Source organism: Pseudophryne corroboree, unplaced genomic scaffold (genome assembly GCF_028390025.1).
Source record: "Pseudophryne corroboree isolate aPseCor3 unplaced genomic scaffold, aPseCor3.hap2 scaffold_697, whole genome shotgun sequence".
Lineage (NCBI taxonomy): Eukaryota > Metazoa > Chordata > Amphibia > Anura > Myobatrachidae > Pseudophryne > Pseudophryne corroboree.
In genome coordinates, this window is record NW_026970281.1 from 234,268 (window position 1) to 242,213 (window position 7,946).

The following is a 7,946-nucleotide window of genomic DNA, read 5'->3' on the forward strand; positions in this document are numbered from 1 at the left end:
GTAATTGACAAAAACAAACTACATTGTCACCAGAAGAGCAATACAAAATGTACAAGTGATATATTAAAATCATCTTTCCAGCTTGAATTTCAATGATGCATTGGGGCAACGATTTTGTGAGAAACATCTTCACCCTTAAATAAAGATTTTCTTAATTCCTTACCTGTGTGCTAATTAGATATCACCTTGTTTTCACATTAAACAGACTTCCACATGAGAAAGCAGCAAGGATGCAGTGGCGTTAATGTTTCCTGGTGTCAACCTGTATTATTTCAGTAGATATTGAAATGAGGATGCATCTTGCTGCCTTTCCAATGAAGCAAGTTTAATTTAGTAATAGGTGAAAAACCATCCCTACAAATATGTTAATCAGATACTTGGCTTTGTGGACACTTTTCAGAGAACAAATTAGTTAGCATAAAAATAAAGCCAGAAAATGAAGAGCTGTTTAATCACTCAATTGGATTTTTCTGCCAGCATTTTTCTTTTTCTCTGCAACCCACTGCTAAATTGTGCTTCCTAGCTGTTTTTATAAAATCACTGAATCAAATCTAACTCTGATTACATCAGAGAAGGCCAGGTACCCTACACCATAACAGGGGGTTTGAAATTTTGACTTGTCTACTTAAAGATCACCAAAATCTGATAACAAGGTCAATTAAGTCCCTGGGTGGGATTGAACCACCAACCTTTTGGTTAAAAGCCTTACACACTAACTGATTGCGCCTCCGCGACACTTTGCAAAAGTACATACTGACAAAGGCTAATAAGCATTCATCTAGAACGATTCCTAGAAACATTTTAAAAAGTCAATAATGTGGAGAGTTTTTGTATGATGTTTCTTCCATCAACCAATGAAGAAACACATTGGTACTTTCCCATGATGAGTGAGTGCTTCAGGATCTCTTGCACTTACATGTGCAGCAGAGTACTGTAATGGAAGCATGCTGGGTCCATAACCCAGAGGTAGGCAGATTGAAACTATCCTCTGCTATATGCATTTTTTTTTTGTTAATTAAAGTAATCCAAAACTGGGATTGATATTTTTGCTCTTTTATTTTTACTTAAAGTACAATAACTTTTACCATTTTAATTTGTTTTAATAGTATATTGACAGTATTGTTTTCTTTCAAAAATCCAATTAATTTTCTTTACCCGATTATTAAAATGGTAATTGACAAAAGCAAACTACATTGTCACCAGAAGAGCAATACAAAATGTACAAGTGATATATTAAAATCATCTTTCCAGCTTGAATTTCAATGATGCATTGGGGCAACGATTTTGTGAGAAACATCTTCACCCTTAAATAAAGATTTTCTTAATTCCTTACCTGTGTGCTAATTAGATATCACCTTGTTTTCACATTAAACAGACTTCCACATGAGAAAGCAGCAAGGATGCAGTGGCGTTAATGTTTCCTGGTGTCAACCTGTATTATTTCAGTAGATATTGAAATGAGGATGCATCTTGCTGCCTTTCCAATGAAGCAAGTTTAATTTAGTAATAGGTGAAAAACCATCCCTACAAAGATGTTAATCAGATACTTGGCTTTGTGGACACTTTTCAGAGAACAAATTTGTTAGCATAAAAATAAAGCCAGAAAATGAAGAGCTGTTTAATCAGTCAATTGGATTTTTTTGCCAGCATATTTCTTTTTCTCTGCAACCCACTGCTAAATTGTGCTTCCTAGCTGTTTTTATAAAATCACTGAATCAAATCTAACTCTGATTACATCAGAGAAGGCCAGGTACCCTACACCATAACAGGGGTTTTCGAAATTTTGACTTGTCTACTTAAATATCACCAAAATCTGATCACAAGGTCAATTACGTCCCTGGGTGGGATTGAACCACCAACCTTTTGATTAATAGCTGAACACACTAACCGATTGCGCCACAGAGACACTTTGCAAAAAGTACATACTGACAAAGACTAATAAGCATTCATCTAGAACGTTTCCTAGAAAAACTTTAAAAAGTCAATAATCTGGAGAGTTTTTGTAAGATGTTTCTTCCAGCAACCAATGAAGAAACACATTGGTACTTTCGCATGATGAGTGAGTGCTTCAGGATCTCTTGCACTTACATGTGCAGCAGAGTACTGCACTGGAAGCATGCTGGGCCCATAACCCAGAGGTAGGCAGATTGAAACTATCCTTTGCTATATGCATTTTTTTTTTGTTCATTAAAGTAATCCAAAACTGGGATTGATATTTTAGCTTTTATTTTTACTTAAAGTACAATAACTTTTACCATTTTAATTTTTTTTAATAGTATATTGACAGTATTGTTTTCTTTCAAAAATCCAATTAATTTTCTTTACCCGATTATTAAAATGGTAATTGACAAAAACAAACTACATTGTCACCAGAAGAGCAATACAAAATGTACAAGTGATATATTAAAATCATCTTTTCAGCTTGAATTTCAATGATGCATTGGGGCAACGATTTTGTGAGAAACATCTTCACCCTTAAATAAAGATTTTCTTAATTCCTTACCTGTGTGCTAATTAGATATCACCTTGTTTTCACATTAAACAGACTTCCACATGAGAAAGCAGCAAGGATGCAGTGGCGTTAATGTTTCCTGGTGTCAACCTGTATTATTTCAGTAGATATTGAAATGAGGATGCATCTTGCTGCCTTTCCAATGAAGCAAGTTTAATTTAGTAATAGGTGAAAAACCATCACTACAAATATGTTAATCAGATACTTGGCTTTGTGGACACTTTTCAGAGAACAAATTAGTTAGCATAAAAATAAAGCCAGAAAATGAAGAGCTGTTTAATCATTCAATTGGATTTTTCTGCCAGCATATTTCTTTTTCTCTGCAACCCACTGCTAAATTGTGCTTCCTAGCTGTTTTTATAAAATCACTGAATCAAATCTAACTCTGATTACATCAGAGAAGGCCAGGTACTCTACACCATAAGAGGGGGTTTGCAATTTTGACTTGTCTACTTAAATATCACCAAAATCTGATCACAAGGTCAATTACGTCCCTGGGTGGGATTGAACCACCAACCTTTTGATTAATAGCTGAACACACTAACCGATTGCGCCACAGAGACACTTTGCGAAAAGTATATACTGACAAAGACTAATAAGCATTCATCTAGAACGTTTCCTAGAAAAACTTTAAAAAGTCAATAATCTGGAGAGTGTTTGTAAGATGTTTCTTCCAGCAACCAATGAAGAAACACATTGGTACTTTCGCATGATGAGTGAGTGCTTCAGGATCTCTTGCACTTACATGTGCAGCAGAGTACTGTAATGGAAGCATGCTGGGTCCATAACCCAGAGGTAGGCAGATTGAAACTATCCTCTGCTATATGCATTTTTTTTTTGTTAATTAAAGTAATCCAAAACTGGGATTGATATTTTTGCTCTTTTATTTTTACTTAAAGTACAATAACTTTTACCATTTTAATTTGTTTTAATAGTATATTGACAGTATTGTTTTCTTTCAAAAATCCAATTAATTTTCTTTACCCGATTATTAAAATGGTAATTGACAAAAACAAACTACATTGTCACCAGAAGAGCAATACAAAATGTACAAGTGATATATTAAAATCATCTTTCCAGCTTGAATTTCAATGATGCATTGGGGCAACGATTTTGTGAGAAACATCTTCACCCTTAAATAAAGATTTTCTTAATTCCTTACCTGTGTGCTAATTAGATATCACCTTGTTTTCACATTAAACAGACTTCCACATGAGAAAGCAGCAAGGATGCAGTGGCGTTAATGTTTCCTGGTGTCAACCTGTATTATTTCAGTAGATATTGAAATGAGGATGCATCTTGCTGCCTTTCCAATGAAGCAAGTTTAATTTAGTAATAGGTGAAAAACCATCACTACAAATATGTTAATCAGATACTTGGCTTTGTGGACACTTTTCAGAGAACAAATTAGTTAGCATAAAAATAAAGCCAGAAAATGAAGAGCTGTTTAATCACTCAATTGGATTTTTCTGCCAGCATATTTCTTTTTCTCTGCAACCCACTGCTAAATTGTGCTTCCTAGCTGTTTTTATAAAATCACTGAATCAAATCTAACTCTGATTACATCAGAGAAGGCCAGGTACCCTACACCATAACAGGGGGTTTGAAATTTTGACTTGTCTACTTAAAGATCACCAAAATCTGATAACAAGGTCAATTAAGTCCCTGGGTGGGATTGAACCACCAACCTTTTGGTTAATAGCCTTACACACTAACTGATTGCGCCACAGCGACACTTTGCAAAACTATATACTGACAATGGCTAATAAGCATTCATCTAGAACGATTCCTAGAAACATTTTAAAAAGTCAATAATGTTGAGAGTTTTTGTAAGATGTTTCTTCCATCAACCAATGAAGAAACACATTGGTACTTTCCCATGATGAGTGAGTGCTTCAGGATCTCTTGCACTTACATGTGCAGCAGAGTACTGTAATGGAAGCATGCTGGGTCCATAACCCAGAGGTAGGCAGATTGAAACTATCCTCTGCTATATGCATTTTTTTTGTTAATTAAAGTAATCCAAAACTGGGATTGATATTTTTGCTCTTTTATTTTTACTTAAAGTACAATAACTTTTACCATTTTAATTTGTTTTAATAGTATATTGACAGTATTGTTTTCTTTCAAAAATCCAATTAATTTTCTTTACCCGATTATTAAAATGGTAATTGACAAAAACAAACTACATTGTCACCAGAAGAGCAATACAAAATGTACAAGTGATATATTAAAATCATCTTTCCAGCTTGAATTTCAATGATGCATTGGGGCAACGATTTTGTGAGAAACATCTTCACCCTTAAATAAAGATTTTCTTAATTCCTTACCTGTGTGCTAATTAGATATCACCTTGTTTTCACATTAAACAGACTTCCACATGAGAAAACAGCAAAGATGCAGTGGCGTTAATGTTTCCTGGTGTCAACCTGTATTATTTCCGTAGATATTGAAATGAGGATGCATCTTGCTGCCTTTCCAATGAAGCAAGTTTAATTTAGTAATAGGTGAAAAACCATCCCTACAAAGATGTTAATCAGATACTTGGCTTTGTGGACACTTTTCAGAGAACAAATTTGTTATCATAAAAATAAAGCCAGAAAATGAAGAGCTGTTTAATCACTCAATTGGATTTTTCTGCCAGCATTTTTCTTTTTCTCTGCAACCCACTGCTAAATTGTGCTTCCTAGCTGATTTTTTATAAAATCACTTAATCAAATCTAACTCTGATTACATCAGAGAAGGCCAGGTACCCTACACCATAAGAGGGGGTTTGCAATTTTGACTTGTCTACTTAAATATCACCAAAATCTGATCACAAGGTCAATTACGTCCCTGGGTGGGATTGAACCACCAACCTTTTGACTAATAGCTGAACACACTAACCGATTGCGCCACAGAGACACTTTGCAAAAAGTCCATACTGACAAAGACTAATAAGCATTCATCTAGAACGTTTCCTAGAAAAACTTTAAAAAGTCAATAATCTGGAGAGTTTTTGTAAGATGTTTCTTCCAGCAACCAATGAAGAAACACATTGGTACTTTCCCATGATGAGTGAGTGCTTCAGGATCTCTTGCACTTACATGTGCAGCAGAGTACAGTAATGGAAGCATGCTGGGTCCATAACCCAGAGGTAGGCAGATTGAAACTATCCTCTGCTATATGCATTTTTTTTTTGTTAATTAAAGTAATCCAAAACTGGGATTGATATTTTTGCTCTTTTATTTTTACTTAAAGTACAATAACTTTTACCATTTTAATTTGTTTTAATAGTATATTGACAGTATTGTTTTCTTTCAAAAATCCAATTAATTTTCTTTACCCGATTATTAAAATGGTAATTGACAAAAGCAAACTACATTGTCACCAGAAGAGCAATACAAAATGTACAAGTGATATATTAAAATCATCTTTCCAGCTTGAATTTCAATGATGCATTGGGGCAACGATTTTGTGAGAAACATCTTCACCCTTAAATAAAGATTTTCTTAATTCCTTACCTGTGTGCTAATTAGATATCACCTTGTTTTCACATTAAACAGACTTCCACATGAGAAAGCAGCAAGGATGCAGTGGCGTTGTTTCCTGGTGTCAACCTGTATTATTTCAGTAGATATTGAAATGAGGATGCATCTTGCTGCCTTTCCAATGAAGCAAGTTTAATTTAGTAATAGGTGAAAAACCATCCCTACAAAGATGTTAATCAGATACTTGGCTTTGTGGACACTTTTCAGAGAACAAATTTGTTAGCATAAAAATAAAGCCAGAAAATGAAGAGCTGTTTAATCAGTCAATTGGATTTTTTTGCCAGCATATTTCTTTTTCTCTGCAACCCACTGCTAAATTGTGCTTCCTAGCTGTTTTTATAAAATCACTGAATCAAATCTAACTCTGATTACATCAGAGAAGGCCAGGTACCCTACACCATAACAGGGGTTTTCGAAATTTTGACTTGTCTACTTAAATATCACCAAAATCTGATCACAAGGTCAATTACGTCCCTGGGTGGGATTGAACCACCAACCTTTTGATTAATAGCTGAACACACTAACCGATTGCGCCACAGAGACACTTTGCAAAAAGTACATACTGACAAAGACTAATAAGCATTCATCTAGAACGTTTCCTAGAAAAACTTTAAAAAGTCAATAATCTGGAGAGTTTTTGTAAGATGTTTCTTCCAGCAACCAATGAAGAAACACATTGGTACTTTCGCATGATGAGTGAGTGCTTCAGGATCTCTTGCACTTACATGTGCAGCAGAGTACTGCACTGGAAGCATGCTGGGCCCATAACCCAGAGGTAGGCAGATTGAAACTATCCTTTGCTATATGCATTTTTTTTTGTTCATTAAAGTAATCCAAAACTGGGATTGATATTTTAGCTTTTATTTTTACTTAAAGTACAATAACTTTTACCATTTTAATTTTTTTTAATAGTATATTGACAGTATTGTTTTCTTTCAAAAATCCAATTAATTTTCTTTACCCGATTATTAAAATGGTAATTGACAAAAACAAACTACATTGTCACCAGAAGAGCAATACAAAATGTACAAGTGATATATTAAAATCATCTTTCCAGCTTGAATTTCAATGATGCATTGGGGCAACGATTTTGTGAGAAACATCTTCACCCTTAAATAAAGATTTTCTTAATTCCTTACCTGTGTGCTAATTAGATATCACCTTGTTTTCACATTAAACAGACTTCCACATGAGAAAGCAGCAAGGATGCAGTGGCGTTAATGTTTCCTGGTGTCAACCTGTATTATTTCAGTAGATATTGAAATGAGGATGCATCTTGCTGCCTTTCCAATGAAGCAAGTTTAATTTAGTAATAGGTGAAAAACCATCACTACAAATATGTTAATCAGATACTTGGCTTTGTGGACACTTTTCAGAGAACAAATTAGTTAGCATAAAAATAAAGCCAGAAAATGAAGAGCTGTTTAATCACTCAATTGGATTTTTCTGCCAGCATATTTCTTTTTCTCTGCAACCCACTGCTAAATTGTGCTTCCTAGCTGTTTTTATAAAATCACTGAATCAAATCTAACTCTGATTACATCAGAGAAGGCCAGGTACCCTACACCATAAGAGGGGGTTTGCAATTTTGACTTGTCTACTTAAATATCACCAAAATCTGATCACAAGGTCAATTACGTCCCTGGGTGGGATTGAACCACCAACCTTTTGATTAATAGCTGAACACACTAACCGATTGCGCCACAGAGACACTTTGCAAAAAGTATATACTGACAAAGACTAATAAGCATTCATCTAGAACGTTTCCTAGAAAAACTTTAAAAAGTCAATAATCTGGAGAGTGTTTGTAAGATGTTTCTTCCAGCAACCAATGAAGAAACACATTGGTACTTTCGCATGATGAGTGAGTGCTTCAGGATCTCTTGCACTTACATGTGCAGCAG